Source organism: Oncorhynchus mykiss, chromosome 4, assembly GCF_057628025.1.
Source record: "Oncorhynchus mykiss isolate SJ-2025 chromosome 4, ASM5762802v1, whole genome shotgun sequence".
NCBI lineage: Eukaryota > Metazoa > Chordata > Actinopteri > Salmoniformes > Salmonidae > Oncorhynchus > Oncorhynchus mykiss.
The window spans coordinates 77,715,361-77,734,879 of NC_143025.1; positions in this window are offsets into that span (position 1 = coordinate 77,715,361).

Here is a 19,519-nt window from a genome sequence, read left to right on the forward strand (position 1 = left end):
GTAGCAACGTTAGTCACCATCCTTCCTGTCACGATCGTCGTATGGAGTAGACCAAAGCGCAGCGTGGTGTGAATGCATGATTTAATGAAAAGACGGAAATAACAAGAAGTACACTAAAACAAACAAACAAACTAACAAGACAAACTTGACTGCTAAAGAAACACTGTGCTAACAAGCAACATAACATAGACAATAACCCACAAACCACAATACAAAACAGGCTACCTAAATATGGTTCTCACTCAGAGACAACGACAAACACCTGCAACTGATTGAGAACCATATCAGGCCAAAACACATAGAAACAGACATGCAACATAGAATGCCCACTCATATCACATCCTGACCAAACAAAACATAAAAACAAACAACTCAAATAATGGTCAGAGTGTGACAGTACCCCCCCCCCCCCTAAGGTGCAGACTCCGGCCACAAAACCTAAACCTATAGGGGAGGGTCTGGGTGGGCATCTGGCCGCGGTGGTGGCTCTGGCGTGGGACGTGGACCCCACTCCACCATAGTCATTTCCCTCTTCAAGGGCCTCTTTAGAGTGGCGACCCTCGCCTCTGACCTTGGGTCTAAGATCCTAATTAAAGGCCCCACTGGACTGAGGAGCGCCTCTGGACTGAGGGGCAGCTCCGGAATGAGGGGCAGCTCCGGACTGAGGGGCAGCTCCGGACTGAGGGGCAGCGCCAGACTGGCTGACGGCTCTGGCGGCTCCTGGCTGACGGGAGACTCTGGCGGCTCAGGACAGACGGGAGACTCTGGCGGCTCAGGACAGACGGGAGACTCTGGCGGCTCAGGACAGACGGGAGACTCTGGCGGCTCAGGACAGACGGGAGACTCTGGTGGCTCAGGACAGACGGGAGACTCTGGCGGCTCAGGTCAGACGGGAGCCTCTGGCGGCTCATGACAGACGTGAGACTCTGGCGGCTCAGGACAGACGGGAGACTCTGGCGGCTCAGGACAGACGGGAGACTCTGGCGGCTCAGGACAGACGGGAGACTCTAGCGGCTCAGCACAGACGGGAGACTCTGGCAGCGCTGGGCAGGAGGAAGGCTCTGGCAGCGCTGAACAGGTGGGAGCACCTGTAGGAATGAGACGGAGAGACAGCCTGGTGCGGGGGGCTGCCACCGGAGGGCTGGTGCGTGGAGGTGGCACCGGATAGACCGGACCGTGAAGGTGCACTGGAGATCTTGAGCACCGAGCCTGCCCAACCTTACCTGGTTGAATGCTCCCCAAAGCCAGGCCAGTGCGGCGAGGTGGAATAGCCCGCACTGGGCTGTGCTGGCAAACCGGGGACACCATGCGTAAGGCTGGTGCCATGTATGCCGGCCCGAGGAGACGCACTGGAGACCAGATGCGCTGAGCCGGCTTCATGGCACCTGGCTCGATGCCCACTCTAGCCCGGCCGATACGAGGAGCTGGAATGTACAGTGCGCTCCACCGCATAACATGGTGCCTGCCCGGTTCCTCTCTCTCTCCGGTAAGTACAGGAAGTTGGCGCAGGTCTCCTACCTGGCTTCACCACACTCCCTGTGTGCCTCCCCCCAAGACATTTTTGGGGCTGCCTCTCGGGCTTCCAGCCACGCTGCCGTGCTGCCTCCTCATACCGGCACCTCTCTGCTTTCGCTGCCTCCAGCTCTGCTTTGGGGCGGCGATATTCCCCTGGCTGTGCTCAGGGTCCTTCGCCGTCCAGAATCTCCTCCCAAGTCCATGAGTCCTGCGTTCTTTGCCGCTGCTGCTGCTAGCCGTTACCACACTGCTTGGTCCATTGTTGGTGGGTTATTCTGTCACAATCGTCGTATGGAGTAGACCAAAGTGCAGCGTGGTGTGAATGCATGATTTAATGAAAAGACTGAAATAACAAGAAGTACACTAAAACAAACAATCAAACTAACAAGACGAACTTGACTGCTAAAGAAACACTGTGCTAACAGGCAACAATAAACCACAAACCACAATACAAAACAGGCTACCTAAATATGGTTCCCAATCAGAGACAACGACAAACACCTGCCACTGATTGAGAACCATATCAGGCCAAAACACATAGAAACAGACTAACTAGACATGCAACATAGAATGCCCACTCATATCACACCCTGACCAAACAAAACATAGAAACAAACAACTCAAATAATGGTCAGAGTGTGACACTTCCAGTCACATGACTCTGCCTGCTCTTGACTTGACGCTGGCTAAATGACGCCCGGGGTGGAAATTCCACCCTCCCACTCTGGGCTTTTTGGTCTGGGTGGCTTTATCGCATTGCTGCTCTCTGATCCTGTCTTCTCCCAATCCTCCAAGGCCATGTCACATTAATTCCTTATAGCCAGGAAGCAAGGAAAGTATGTGAGTGCGCGTGTAACCAGGATGTGACCTTGCAGTTTTCCACTTCAGGAGGAAGATGCTAAATGATTCCTCACCTAATTCAATCGCAATGGAGGTTGGCACTTGTCAGGGGGGGAGGTTGTGGTTCTGCATTAACACAGCTGATTGATGATGATGGGTTTTCCATCAGTTTCACGTGTTTCTATTAACATTGTCTCTTGTCATCTTGCAGAGCAATGAACATCATCACTGGCTTTTCCTGTAAGAAAACTACGAAAGTGCACATTCATGGTAACATGTTCACATTCATGGTAACATGTTCACATTCAAGGTAGTTAAAAGTTAAAGGAGAAGGATAGGCTACAACAGCCGAGAGCCAACAAGTAGGCTGCTACTTAAAATTTTGAATGGAGTTGTTGTTGTTGTTTGTAACAGTAGGATGAGAAAGCACATGCACCCTCAATTAGCCTGCCTGGCTAGCTGGCTCCCTTAACTAAACTGAACAATAATATAAACACAACATGTAAAGTGTTGGTCCAATGTTTCATGAGCTGAAATAAAAGATCCCTGAAATGTTCCATATGCACAAAAAGCGTATTTCTCTCAAATTTTGTGCACAAATTTGTTTACATCCATGTTAGTGAGCATTTCTCCTTTGCCAAGATATACCATTCACCTGACAGGTGTGGCATATCAAGAGGTTGAATAGAGAGCGTGGTCATTACACAGGTGCACCTTGTGCTGGAGACAATAAAAGGCCACACTAAAATGTGCAGTTTGGTCACACAACACAATGCCACAGATGTCTTAAGTTTTGAGAGAGCATGCTTGGCATGCTGACTGCAGGAATGTCCACCAGAGCTGTTGCCAGAGACTTGAATGTTAATTTCTCTACCATAAGCCGCCTCCAACGTCATTTTAGAGAACTTACTGTACTGTATGTCCAACCGGCCTCACAACCACAGACCATGTGTAACCACACCAGCCCAGGACCTCCACATCCGGCTTCTTCACCTGCAGGATGGTCTGAGATGAGCCACGCGGACAGCTGATGAAACTGTGGGTTTGCGCAACCGAAGAATTTCTGCGCCAGCTGTTATAAACCGTCTCAGGGAAGAGCAGTGGGACAACATTCCACAGTCCACAATCAACAGCCTGATCAACTGTATGTGAAGGAGATGTCGCGCTGCATGAGGCAAATTCTGGTCACACCAGATACTGACTGGTTTTCTGATCCACGCCCCTACATTTAAAAAAAAAGATATCTGTGACCAACAGAAGCGTATCTGTATTTCCAGTCATGTGAAATACATAGATTAGGGACATAATGATTTTTTTCAATTGTCTGATTTCCTCATATGAACTGTAACTCAGTAAACACTTTGAAATTGTTGCTTTTATATTTTTGTTCAGTTTAGTTTCAAAATACAAACAATAACATACACTATGAAGGATGAATCATTTTCCATTTGTTTGGTCAACTCTGTAAGGAACATATGAAACAGAACTCGCACAAAGGCAACCACTGTGGACCATTGACTTGCAGTGGCATGAATCACTTTTCTAAAAACTTCTGCTTTGCATATCAGAGAGAGAGATAGAGAGACAGATATAGAGCAAGGGAGATAAAGAGAGAGAGAGTGGCAGACAGATACAGAGCGAGAGAGATACAGGGAAAGAGAGAGACAGACAGATACAGAGCGAAAGAGATACAGGGAAAGAGAGAGAGAGGCAGACAGACAGATACAGAGCGAGTTAGATACAGAGAAAGAGAGAGAGAGAGAGAGAGAGAGAGAGAGAGAGAGAGAGAGAGACAGACAGACAGACAGACAGACAGACAGACAGACAGACAGACAGACACAGACAGACAGACAGACAGACAGACAGACAGACAGACAGACATACAGACAGACAGACAGACAGACACAGAGCGAGAGAGATACAGAGAGAGAGAGAGACAGATACAGAGCAAGAGAGATAAAGAGAGAGAGAGAGAGAGACAGACACAGAGCGAGAGAGATACAGAGAAAGAGAGAGAGAGACAGACAGATACAGAGCGAGAGAGATGCAGAGAAATAGAGAGTTGGGTTGGACAGCTAGCGACATGCAATCTGTACTCTCTAACGAAATAGTCGTCAACTCAACACTTCCCAGAATCCTCAGCGGAAGAATACAATTTTTGTTACAAAGATGCCTTTATGAATATTTCATTCAAACGTCATGGAATAATTCTTAAATGTTAAAATGTTTTAGATTAATGTAGATTACATTGCGAGTCTTCTTTGTGTATTTCTTGTAGTACACAGGCAATAAGAGGGGCTTGATTCTTGACTCTGTGTCTACAGTATGTATTACAGGATTATCCTTCAATGTCAAACGATGCAAATGTATGTAAAACCACATGCAACCTGGACTGAGGTGACACACACATGCCACCTGTTATTGTATCCCTTACCTCCCCAATCCAACATGCCATGGGTCAGTGACAGATACAGAGAGATATTCTAACCAATTCACTTTGTTATACGGTAGAAATGTTGCCGATCATTCAACTGGATTTGTCTCTCTCTCTCTGTCTGTCTCTTTTCCCTCTGTGATGTTTCCTGTCTCCTGATGTTAAAGATAGCCGCGCGTGTTTGTGTGGGTAATTACCAGGCCTGGGTTACCTTGGCCATGTTTTGTTCTGTTCTGTCGGTAGAACACGATCTCTCTGTTGCTAAGAGAAGGGTTTAGAACACCCACTGACTCTCTCACCCACCACATCACACCACACACAGAGAAAATGCTTGTTTATTCCCATTCTCTCTGTTCCTCTCTCTCTCTCTTTCTCTCTCTCATCCCTGTCTCTCTCTCTGAGTGAGTAAGGGTGTGCGTGGTGAATTCAGGGGCAGGCAATGTTTTGTTGCATTTATGGTGTTCATGGAACCGCAGGGAACAGAACAGCCTGTATGTCTGTCTATCAAGCAGGGATGACTCATCAGACTCTGAGAGAGGGAGAGGGAGACAGAGAGAGATGGAGAGACAGGAAGCGAACAAGACAAAAGGAGACATACCATACACTGAGAGATAGAGAGGGATAGAAAGAGAGAGCAGGAGAAATAATTAAGTATAATGCGGCAATCAATCACTTCTTATCCAACATGATGATACCTACAGAGGGCCATTGTCACCTATGGAGAAGACGAGTCAATAGCTGTTGCTGCTGCTGCACCATAATAGATAGCTATCTGATCCAAGAGATGATTTATGACAAAATTAGAACATTGAAATAGACTCTCAGTATCGGCCCCATCAGCATCCTTCATCACTGCCATCATCTTATCATCAGAACGTAAGAGCTAACAGCTGAATTAGGAGCTGGAGAGGGTATTTTACATAATGCTCTAGGAGTAAAGATCCAGATTTCAGGCTTGGAGATGGTGTTTTGCATATGGCCTGCATGTTTTGCATGCGGGCCACATTATTGTCACCTCACTGAATCACATTAAAAAAACTGAGGAGTAAAGAGAGCCAGTGTCTTTCACTGAATCACATTAAAGAGACTGAGTAGTGGAGAGAGCCAGAGAGTCTTTCACTGAATCACATTAAAGATACTGAGTAGTGGAGAGAGCCAGAGAGTCTTTCACTGAATCACATTAAAGAGACTGAGTAGTGGAGAGAGCCAGTGTCTTTCACTGAATCACATTAAAGAGACTGAGTAGTGGAGAGAGCCAGTGTCTTTCACTGAATCACATTAAAGAGACTGAGTAGTGGAGAGAGCCAGTGTCTTTCACTGAATCACATTAAAGAGACTGAGTAGTGGAGAGAGCCAGTGTCTTTCACTGAATCACATTAAAGAGACTGAGTAGTGGAGAGAGCCAGAGAGTCTTTCACTGAATCACATTAAAGAGACTGAGTAGTGGAGAGAGCCAGAGAGTCTTTCACTGAATCACATTAAAAAAACTGAGGAGTAAAGAGAGCCAGTGTCTTTCACTGAATCACATTAAAGATACTGAGTAGTGGAGAGAGCCAGAGAGTCTTTCACTGAATCACATTAAAGAGACTGAGTAGTGGAGAGAGCCAGAGAGTCTTTCACTGAATCACATTAAAAAAACTGAGGAGTAAAGAGAGCCAGTGTCTTTCACTGAATCACATTAAAGAGACTGAGTAGTGGAGAGAGCCAGTGTCTTTCACTGAATCACATTAAAGAGACTGAGTAGTGGAGAGAGCCAGAGAGTCTTTCACTGAATCACATTAAAGAGACTGAGTAGTGGAGAGAGCCAGAGAGTCTTTCACTGAATCACATTAAAGAGACTGAGTAGTGGAGAGAGCCAGAGAGTCTTTCACTGAATCACATTAAAGAGACTGAGTAGTGGAGAGAGCCAGAGAGTCTTTCACTGAATCACATTAAAGAGACTGAGTAGTGGAGAGAGCCAGAGAGTCTTTCACTGAATCACATTAAAGAGACTGAGTAGTGGAGAGAGCCAGAGAGTCTTTCACTGAATCACATTAAAGATACTGAGTAGTGGAGAGAGCCACAGAGTCTTTCACTGAATCACATTAAAGAGACTGAGTAGTGGAGAGAGCCAGAGAGTCTTTCACTGAATCCCAAATCAAACCCTCGTCCTTCTGATAGGATTGGGTAGGCCTAAGCACTACTAGTGGTAGCTGCATGGGCCAGCTGGAATGGTTGTATTATTGCTAACACTGAACCAATCCTTGCATATTAATGTGAGAGATGTTTATGCACTGGGAGGACAATAGAAATGGAATAGGACATGTATTTTCTTAATGATGGAAAACAACGTGTTTAGGCAGTATAGCCTTCCTCAGAATGAGGTGAACTAGGCTGAGGTTAGCCGCGTTCACATTCCAAGCCGAATGCTATAGTCTCTATTTTCTAACATGAAAAAATCTAGATCCACTCTTGAGTCTGGAGAATTCTCCTAAACTGCCCCAGGTTGAAGTATTAAAGGGCTTTCACAATAACGGCCATGTGCTGAAGAAGCCATGTTTTCTCAATGGAGGGGGAGCTGCAGAGGCACACCACAAGGCTTAGGGTACACAATGTTGCATTAGAAGTGGAATATGCTTAGAAATGTCTAATGTTCCAGTAGCAAACCTCGCTGTAACCCTACGAATGGACATCATCGTGTGTGTCTCTCAGGTCACATGACACGATTTCAGAAGGGTCCGTCAGAGCAGAAGAGGCCACATATGCTGCCACAGATTGTCACCGTGGAAACATCAGCGAGGGTGGACATCCTGAAACTCGGCAACCATAGGCTGGTCCTGTCGCCATGGAGAGGCGGGTGTAACACTATGGAGAGGCGGGTGTAACAGGCTATAACACACTATAACAGAGTGTTTCATAACAGGCTATAACACTCTATAACATAGTGTTCGTTACCAGGCTATAACACACAATAACATAGTGTTCGTTAACAGACTATAACACAGTATAACAGTGTTAGATAACAGGTTATAACAGACCATAACAAACTGTTAGATAACAGGCTATAACAGACTATAACAGAGTGTTAGATAACAGGCTATAACACTCTATAACAGAGTGTTAGATAAAAGGCTATATATAACACACTATAACATAGTGTTCGTTAACAGGCTATAACACACAATAACAGTGTTAGATAACAGGTTATAACAGACCATAACAAAGTGTTAGATAACAGGCTATAACAGACTAACAGAGTGTTCAAAAACAGACTATAACACTCTATAACAGTGTTAGATAACAGGCTATAACACACTATAACAGTCTTATATAACAGGCTATAACAGACTATAACAGTCTTATATAACAGGCTATAACAGACACATAACAGAGTTTTAGATAACAGGCTGTAACAGACTATAACAGAGTGTTAGATAACAGGCTATAACAGACACATAACAGAGTGTTAGATAACAGGCTATAACAGACTATAACAGCGTGTTCGATAACAGGCTATAACACTCTATAAGAGTGCGTTAGATAACAGGCTATAAAACTCTATAACAGCGTGTTAGATAACAGGCTATAACACTCTATAAGAGTGTGTTAGATAACAGGCTATAACACTCTATAACAGCGTGTTAGATAACAGGCTATAACACTCTATAACAGCGTGTTAGATAACAGGCTATAACACACTATAACAGTGTTCAATAACAGGCTATACCACACTATAACAGTCTTATATAACAGACACATAACAGAGTGTTAGATAACAGGCTATAACACACTATAACAGTCTTATATAACAGGCTATAACAGACACATAACAGAGTGTTAGATAACAGGCTAAAACAGACTATAACAGTGTTAGATAACAGGACACAGAGAAAATGGCGCTGACGGATAGGGCTGCCGTGCTTCTAGCTCTTAGGAAACTTTGCCTTTTTTTTTTTTATGTGTTATGATATTATTAGCCCAGGAAATGTTTTGTGTTATTACATACAGCCAGGAAAAACTTTTGAATATCAGTGTGACGGTAACTTTAAAAATATATATATATAATATGTTTATTATTTTACAATAAAAAATCTAATAAAAAAGACAGCAATACTAACAATGACATTCATTGTACTGTTGAATGGGATGGCCAATTTAGAGGACAAAACAAAACTTAACTCACACATACACAAAATAAATCAAAATCCTATTAGGTGGTACATGTATAAGAAGACAGCATATAGTCATTACAAGCAGTGTAGTTAAGCCAAAAATAAATATTGAGTGGAGTACAGCACAGAGTAGCAGCAGATCGTCAACCCAGTTATGAAGCGGGACTAGACCATTTATCCAGTATCGGCTGCCATATTTTGTAAAACATTGGACTTCTATTGGAGGTATTGTATCGAATCTTTTCCATATGTATTACATTTCCTAAATCCCGTAACCACATTTCAAAGGTAGGTACAGTCTCCAGTTTCCAAAATTGCAATACGAGCCTTTTGGCTAATAGAGTACAAAGAGAGACAGCTTTCCCTTCGTGATTATTCCCATCAACTGTGCCAAACAGAGCGGTCAATGGGTCTGGGGCTAGAACTCTATCAAAGGCTCTAGATAAATAATCAAAAATGAGAGCCCAGTAAACATGTAACTTCGGACATGTCCAGAATAAGTGGGTCAACGTCCCCTCATCCTGCTTGCACCTCTCACACAGTGGTGAGGTGTCCGGGAATATTTTATGCAGTTTTACTTTTGAGTAATGTAACCTGTGTATCACCTTAAACTGTACAAGGTTGTGTCTGGCATTCACTGAACTGTGGTTTATATTCCTGAGAGCTTCTACCCGGTCCTCATCTGAGATTTCTGAGCCAATTTCTTGTTCCCAAGCCCTTTTTATGGTGTCTGTGGATACCTCTATGTGGGCTTGTAGCACATCATACAGTCTAGAGACCGACCCTTTTGAATGGGGTTTGACAAGGATCAAGCTATCTAATGTAGGACTATTTGGCTTCATGCCATACTGTGGGATATGTGTCCTTACGAAATTCCTGATTTGGAGGTATCTGAAAAAATGTGTTGTTGGCATGTTGAACTTTCCCTGTAATTGTTGAAATGAAGCTAACTGACCATCTATGTATAGATTACCAATTGTTGTGAGCCCCTTCTCCCTCCACTGTGAAAACACCACATCATCCAATGCGGGGTAGAAAGCATGATTCAGGCAAATCAGGCTGTCAATGTATACATTGGGTATGTTAAGAAAATACCTAATCTGTTTCCAGATCCTAAGCGTATGACAAATGACTGGGTTAGAGTCGTAAGTGGATTTTTTCACATATGATGGGCTATTAACAAGTGCAGGGAGTGAGGAACGTTGACAGGAGGCCTGCTCAATCAAAAGCCATGCAGGCATATCCTTCTGTCTCATCGCAGGTAAGCTTTCCCTCCAGGAAGACACAATGTTCAGATTAGCAGCCCAATAATACAGTTTAAAGTGAGGAAGGCCAAAGCCCCCCTCTATTTTGTACTTGCATAAATGCTTCTTTGAAATTCTGGCTGCCTTGTTATCCCATAAAAATGGAGTTACTATATAATCCAGTTTCTTAAAATAGCTTTGTGGTATGAAATTGGGTAGACATTGGAAGAGGTAAAGAAACCTGGGTAGGACAACCATTTTAATAGCGTTTATACGACCAACCAAGGAGATAGGCAGAGTTTTCCAAAAATCTATATTTTGTTTAAGCTGATATATTTTCATGTCCTAATTCGCTTTCAATAGCTGATCAAGGTCTCTTGTCACTACAATGCCAAGGCTTGTGAACTTGTCCATCACTGTTCTAAACGGGGTAGATTGCAGAAATTGCATATCCACAGGCCGTGATATTGGCATCAACTCACTTTTTTGCCAGTTTATCTTGTAGCCAGAGAAGGAGCCAAATGTGTTTATCAAGTTAAGGAAGGGTGGAATAGAAGTTTTAGGCTTGGACAAAAACAAAAGAACATCGTCTGCATGTAGGGAAATTTTGTGCTGTGTGTCCTTTATTTTAACAGAAGCTATATCGGCACATGCCCGAATGCGAGTAGCAAGGGGTTCCATGGCTATAGCGAAGAGAGCAGGCGAAATAGGGCACCCCTGTCGGCACCCCTTGAACAAGCGGAATGACTGCGACATTTCTTGATTGGTTACCACGGACGCCATTGGGTGTGCATAAAAAAAAAAAATCTTATCCAATTAATAAATTCCTTTCCGAATCCGAAGTGCTCCAGAACCGACATCATATATTTCCACTCAATCCGGTCAAACGCCTTCTCTGCATCAAGAGCTATTACCACTGCCTCAACCTTATGATCGTGATACATTACGTTGAAAAGACGTCTCAAATTGTAGTGTATATGTCGGCCCGGGATAAAACCTGTCTGGTCAGGGTGTATGATGTCGGAAATATATGTTTTCAATCGGTTTGCCAATATCTTTGTCAACACCTTGTTTTCTATGGGGAGTAACGATACAGGGCGATAAGACGACATCTCCATGGAATCCCTATATTTTTTCAAGATCAGTGCTATTGTAGCCTCACAGTGTTTGCGGGAGTTTGGCATTTTCTTTGGATTGTTTAAACATTCGCAACATAAGTGGAGCTAGACTGGTGCAGTACTTCTTATAGAATTCTATTACATATCCATCGGGCCCAGGGGCCTTGCTGTTTGGAAATCGTGCTGTCGCTGTGTTAATTTCCTCCAAAGTTATCCCTGCATCAAGTGCAGAAGCTGCCCCCCTATCTAGTTTAGGAAGTTCACATTCAGCGAGAAAGTGTTCCATAGTTTGTGGATCAGTAGCATCGCATTTTGATTGGTATAGCTCTGAGTAAAACTGCGCAAAGCATTTATTAATATCCTGCGGATCTGTTACTATTTTACCCTTCTTGTCTTTTATTCTGTGAATAGCTCTAGATGCCTGTACATGCCTTAGCTGTCTTGCTAATAATTTATGTGGTTTGTCACCCAGTTCAAAATAACTTTGTTGCGTTCTAGCAAGTAAAGAGTCCACCCGTTTCGAAAGGATGGTATTGTATTCATATTTTAACTTTGTGATCTTCTCAAGGACTGTATACGAGGAATTCGTCCTAAAAACGTTCTCCTGTTCCCCTAACTCTCTTTCAATTTCTCTTAGCCTAGTATTGGCGCGTTTCTTCCTCTCTGATGTATAAGAAATAATGTAACCTCTAATCACAGCCTTTAGAGATTCCCAAAGGGTGGAGTCGTCAACATCCCCCGTGTCGTTAGTTCCGAGGAAAAAGGCAATCTGCTCCTTCAAATACTGACAAAAAGCCTCATCTTTCAGCAGGTATGCGTCTAAGCGCCACGGTCGCCGACCTGTCGACATATTGTCGAGTTTCAGCACCATGGACACAGGAGAGTGGTCCGTAATTAGAATAGGGTGATAGGTAACCGACTCAGCCGCTGAGATTAGTTTGGAGTCCAACAAAAAATAGTCAATTCTGGAATATGATTGATGAACTGATGAAAAGAAAGAGTAATCCCTGTCTGTTGGGTGCATCAGTCTCCAAATATCGACAATGTTAAGGTTTGTCATCAATGTATTTAGACAGACACTGGCATTTGATTGTTGACGTGACCTTGATAGCTGTTTATCTAAAAGAGGATCTAACGTACAGTTAAAGTCCCCTCCAACAATAACACTTGTATCCGAGATATTTGGTATGTCCTTAAATACCCTTTGAAAAAATAATGGATCATCGAAGTTGGGTCCATATAAATGGACCAAGGTTACTGGTTTCGAATTCAGTGTACCAGCCACAATAATATACCGACCATTAGGATCTGAAATCGAGGAAGAGTAAACAAACAGAATGTTTTTCCTTATCAGGATTGCTACCCCTCTCGCTTCTGCATCATAGTTAGACTGGTATATCTGACCGATCCAGCCGACTCGTAGCTTGGCCTGAGCGGAGCGTTTAATATGAGTTTCTTGAAGAAACACTATGTCAGCACCCAGTAATTTAAGATGAGAGAAAACCTTAGCTCGTTTCACCACATGCCCTAAGCCATTACAGTTCCAGCTGACTATCTTTATTCCACCTGGTCTACTCTGTGCTCTGTCACTATGTGGCATTTCTTATTTTAGAGCAAATTGTTGCTGTCATACAAAACTCAGAAGAAAGACGTCCCGCCGTGCGGGAGCTTGTCATGCCACCTGTACTAATATTAAACGCGAATATAAAACACAGACCCCATCCCCCCTCCCGTCTCTTTACTGAGTGACTTCCCCAAACGAAGCACTCCTTAGCTAACACACAAACTTGAACTAACTCGTCGTCTATAGATGCTCCGCATATACGCTAATATTAAATAACACTTAACACTTAACTCTCACGTTAGGGGTGAGTGGCGCTAAAACATGTGTGCCAAACAATGCTATATTAGCCACAACATTTCACCAATCATAAGTCCCAAATTCTGATCTTCTAATCGAAAAGACATAGTCCGGAAATCCAAACACATTCCTGGCCTGTATTTGGTCATTTAGCCGGCTGACACAGCCTTCTGTATCCTCAGCCAGGGAGCTTGCTTGTCAAGAACAGATCGGCCTCTTTTGGGTTGTCAAAAGTACGTGTTGATCCTTCGACTGTCACCTTAAACCGGGCTGGGAAGAGGAATCCATATCGGATGTTGGCCGCCCTGCATTTGTTGCGTACCTCATCAAACTCTTTCCGTTGGTTCCTCACCTCCAAGGTAAGATCTGGGTAGAAAGACACCCTGGCTCCGTTGAAGTTAAGGGGGAACTTTTGACTAGCCAGCTTGAGGATGAGATCCCTGGTCTGGGGATAGTGCAGCCGTACAATGAATGGCCTTGGTGGCCCGCCCTTGGCCGGCTTCGTTGCCTGAGATCTGTGTGCGCGGTCGATCAGGATGGCCGTTTTGAAGTGTTCGCTCCCCAGCAGGGCCGGTATCAGCTCCGAGACAAATTCAGTGGGTTTCCCTTTCTCAGTGTCCTCCTGGATGCCACATATTCGGATGTTCTGGCGTCTTGAATGCGACTCAAGCATTTCCAGTCGGGCTTTCAGGGTTTTGTTGTCATTTTTGAACGTTGCGCTCTGTTTCTCTATGTCCTGTAGCCTGGCCTCATGATCGACTGTCGTCTGCTCAACCTCATGCACCCTTTTCTGAGTTGCCTTCACAGTTTCGGCCAAAGTCCCAATACTCTTTGAGATATCAGCCAACCTTGTGTCCACCTTCTTGCTTAGTGAGTTTATGGCAGCCAGTATGTCACTTTGCGTAGGCTCTGTGGGGGCCTCTTGGAAGCTAGCCTCTTCAGCTAACTCCTCGTGGGTTGGCGACGTTGAAATTGGTTCGTTGTCTATCTCATTCAAATTATCTTGTTTAGCGCTCCCTTTTCTGGTGCCTTTTCCCTTTGTCATATTTGTTTGAAGATATAGGTCGTGAGAGGTTAAGATAAATACTAATTTGTTTCAAAATGGAGCGGAGCTCTAGCAAAGCACGTCTACTCCATAGCACGCTCTCTAGCGCCCCCGTGTGACGGTAACTTACCAGCATTACCAGCATTACGACCAGGAATATGACTTTCCCAAATTGGATCCTTTGTTCGTACCCTCCAGAGGCTGACCCAAACACAGCCGGCAGAAAAGAGGTGCTCGGACTAGTCTTCTAGTCAGACTCAGGAGGCGCGCACACCACCCACCGCTTCTGAGTATATTATTCGCTAATGTTCAGTCTCTGGATAATAAAGTTGACAAGCTCAGGGCGAGGATTTCCTTCCAGAGAGACATCAGGGATTGTAACATACTTTGTTTCACGGAAAGATGGATCTCTCGGGATATACTGTCTGAGTCCGTACAGCCAGTTGGGTTCTCAGTTCATCAGACAGGAATAAATATCTCTCCGGAAAGAAGAAGGGTGGGGGTGTATGTTTCATGATTAACTACTTATGGTGTGATTGTGACAACATACAGAAACTCAAGTCCTTTTGTTCACCCAACCTAGAATACCTCCGATCGTATTACCTCCCAAGAGAATTCTCTTCAGTTATAGTCACAACCATGTATATTCCCCCTTAAGTAGATACCAAGACGGCCCTCAAAGATCTTCACTGGACTTTATGAAAACTGGATACCACATATCCTGAGGCCGAATTTATTGTAGCTGGGGATTTTAACAAAGTCAGTTTGAAGAAAACGCTACAGAAATTCCATCAACACATTGACTGTAGTACTCGTAATGCTAAAACACTCAACCACTGCTACTCCATCTTCCGGGATGCCTACAAGGCCCTCCCTTGCCCTCCCTTCGGGAAATCTGATCACGACTCCATTTTGCTCATCCCTTCCTATAGGCAGAAACTCAAAGAGGAAGTACCCGTGCGAAGGACTATTCAACGCTGGTCTCGCCAATCGGAATCCACGCCTCAAGATTATTTTGATCACGCGGACTGGGAAATGTTCCGGGTAGCCTCTGAGAATAACATAGACAAATACACTGATAAGGTGACTGAGTTTATCAGGAAGTGTATAGGAGATGTTGTACCCACTGTGACTATTAAAACCTACCCGAATCAGAAACCGTGGATAGATGGCAGCATCACTGATGGTCCACCCACACAGACAATGTGGTGAAGAAGGCGCAACAGGAGGCTGAAGAAACTTGGCTTGGCACCTAAAACTTCACAAACTTTTACAGATGCACATTTGAGAGAATACTGTTGGGCTGTATCACTGCCTGGTACGGCAACTGCTGTTTTTACTACTGTTTTTCCTATTTTGTTGCATTACAACCTGTAATTTAAATTGATTTTTATTTTGGATTTCATGTAATGGACATACGCAAAATAGTCAAAGAAATTCAGAAATATTTCAAATGGAAAAGTGATGGGTGCATATATATTCACCCCCTTTGCTATGAAGCCCCTAAATAAGATCTGGTGCAACCAATTACCTTCAGAAGTCACATAATTAGTTAAATAAAGTCCACCTGTGTGCAATCTGATGCTAAATACAAGGAAATTCTTGAGGGAAACCTTTTTCAGTCTTCCAGAGATTTGAGACTGCGACGGAGGTTCACCTTCCAGCAGGAAAATGACCGTAAGCATACTGCTAAAGCAACACTCGAGTGGTTTGAGGGGAAACATTTAAATGACTTGGAATGGCCTAGTCAAAGCCCAGACCTCAATCCAATTGAGAATTTGTGGTATGACTTAAAGATTTCTGTACACCAGCGGAACCAACTTGAAGGAGCTGGAGCAGTTTTGCCTTGAAGAATGGGCATTAATCCCAGTGGCTAGATGTGCCAAGCTTATAGAGACATACCCAAAGAGACTCGCAATTGTAATTTCTGCAAAAGGTGGCTCTATAAAGTTTTGCCTTTGGGGGGGGATTGAAAATATATTTTTATTCCAGGTTGTAAGGCAATAAAATAGGAAAAATGCCAAGGGGGGTGAACACTTTCGCAAGGCACTGTAAATATCTCACTAGATGTCTCAGCCTCCAGTACTTATGCTGTAGTAGTTTATGTGTCGGGGGGCTAGGGTCAGTCTGATATATCTGGAGTATTTCTCCTGTCTTATCCGGTGTCCTGTGTGAATTTAAGTATGCTCTCTCTAATTCTCTCTATTTTTCTCTCTTTTTCTCTCTTTCTTTCTTTCTCTCTCTCGGAGGACCTGAGCTCTAGAACCATGCCTCAGGACTGCCTGGCCTGATGACTCCTTTCTGTCCCCAGTCCACCTGGTCATGCTGCTGCTCCAGTTTTAGCTGTTCTGCCTCCGGCTATGGAACCCTGACCTGTTCACCAGACGTGCTACCTGTCCCAGACCTGCTGTTTTCAACTCTCTAGAGACAGCAGGAGCGGTATAGATACTCTGAATGATCGGCTATGAAAAGCCAACTGACATTTACTCCTGAGATGCTGACCTGTTGCACCCTCGACAACTACTGTGATTATTGTTATCTGACCCTGCTGGTCATCTATGAACATTTGAACATCTTAGCCATGTTCTGTTTTAATCTCCACCCGGCACAGCCAGAAGAGGACTGGCCACCCCTCATAGCCTGGTTCCTCTCTAGGTTTCTTCCTAGGTTCTGGCCTTTCTAGGGACTTTTTCCTAGCCACCGTGCTTCTACACCTGCATTGCTTGCTGTTTGGGGTTTTAGGCTGGTTTCTGTACAGCACTTTGTGACATCAGCTGATGTAAGAAGGGCTTTATAAATACATTTTAATTATTGATTGATGATGTAAACATATCTCTTATCAACAAAAACACAGTTTCAGAGGTCAATTTCTTTAGAAACAACACATTGTGACTGTATGATAGGAGAAAGGCAAAAGTGTGATATGTCCAAACCTACACATTTTGAAAGTAATTTGTCAAAAATAGGACTTAATTGCCCTATTCCTGTACTGAAAAACAACATCAGTGCAGTAGACACCAACCCACACCTGACAGCCAATCGTTAGCCCCTGTGAGGTGGGAACATTGGAACAGAAGTGGCACTGGTGACATTAAATGAACGTACCCTAACAGCCTGTACAGTAGAGGGAGTTGAAAGGGGCAGCTCCAGCTGTAACGCCCGGGGTGTAGTGGAGGAAGAAGTCAGGCGCAGGAAGCAGAGAGTTCAGGGTAGCGCTACTTTATTTTCACCACAACGGTGAAACGACGCCAACTCAAACAAATGCCCCAAACACGTGGAACTTAAACAGTCCAGCAAAATACAAAATACACGAACAACCGTGACCTATAGCCGTGTACAACATGTACACTGAAAACAATCCCACACCGCCACCGCGGTGAAATGCCCACCCAGACCCTCCCCTATAGGTTCAGGTTTTGCGGCCGGAGTCCGCACCTTTGGGGGGGGGGGGGGTCTCTATTTTGGTTTTGTCAGGGCGTGACTTTGGGTGGGCATTCTATGTGTTTTCTATTTCTATGTGTTTGGCCTGGTGTGGTTCCCAATCAGAGGCAGCTGTCAATCGTTGTCTCTGATTGAGAACCATACTTAGGTAGCCTTTTCCTACCTGTGTGTTGTGGGTAATTATTTTTCCGTGTGTGTGTGTGCACCTTGGTTGCGTCACGTTCTTTGCTGTTTACCTGTTTTTTTGAGTGGGATTATTTCGGTTTCACTTTCATTAAAAGATGTGGAACTACATGCACGCTGCGCCTTGGTTGATTTATGACAGGGAGTTTGAAGATAGCGAGCGTGACACCAGCTTCAAACAGACTGTGGAATACTGCATTTGCGCCAGTGGTGTAAAGGTTTTAAGTAAAAATACTTTAAAGTACTACTTTAAAAAAATATATTTTACCTTTATTCATACAGGCTTTTTCTCATTGAGATAACATCTCTTTTCCAAGAGAGACCTGGTCCAATAGCAGCAGGGGGAACAAGGTTTCAGACAAAACAACTTACATACACTAACACAACATTAAACAAAACTATTAACACACATACAGTACAACAATGACATATTACATTAAAAACACAAACATCTTGACTAAAAACAGCTGGCCTTAAAACAATCACACTCTTCTATGATATATACATCGATCAAGTGTTTAAACTCCACCAACGAAACTAGATCATCACATTTTAAAATGTTCAGGAGAGAATTCCAGGACTACGGTGCTAAGTAACTAAAACTATTTCTACCATAACCTGTTCTAATTTTTGGTACTGTTAGAAGCAAATCAGAATGGGACCGTAATTGATATTTATTTACCGACCTGACTAAAAAAAACAGAGATAAAATGACATTTTACCCAATATGGCCTTATAAATCAGTGTATACCAGTGTTTAAGCATACGCAAGGTCAATGACGACCAGCCAACAGCGCTGTAGAGATCACAATGATGTGTTAGAGGTTTCTGATTTGTAATCAACCTGAGGGCTGCATGATACACTGAATCAAGTGCTCTCAGTGTAGTGGCTGAGGCCTGCAAATATATAACATCACTAAAATCTACAACCGACAGTAATGTACATCGTACCAGCTCCTTCCTGGCCTCAAAAGAAAAACAAGCCTTATGTTGTTAATAAAATCCGATTTTCAGCTTGAGCTTCCTTATCAAGTTCTCTACATGAACAGTGAAGCTCAGCTTATCATCAACCCACACACCCAAATATTTATACACTTTAACTTGCTCTATAGTATGTCCAGCAAATGTAGCAATGACATGATTTGTAACATGCCTGGCATTTGAAAATACCATGCATTTTGTTTTACCCGAATTTAGAATCAGCTTTAAATCATACAGATTCTGTTGTAGGATGTTAAATGCTCTTTGGATATTTTAAATAGCTAAAGATAAACTACTACCACTTGAATAAAGAACAGTATCATCTGCATAAAAATGAACATCCGCTGTTTCAATAAGATACTTAAGTTGTTTTTTGGGGTATCTGTGCTTTAATTTAATATTTCGATTTTTGACTACTTTTACTTTTATCTCACTACATTTCTAAAGAAAATAATGTACTTTTTACTCCATACATTTACACTGACACCCAAAAGGACCAGTTACAATTACAATGCGTAGCAGGACATTTTTTTTCTCTCCAATTCACACACGTATCAAGAGAACATCCCTGGTCATCTCTACTGCCTCTGATCTGGCCGACTCACTAAACACAAATGCTTCTTTTGTAAATTATGTCTGAGTGTTGGAGTGTGCCCTTGGCTATCTGTAAACAAAAAACAAGAATGGTGGTGTCTGGTTTGCTTAA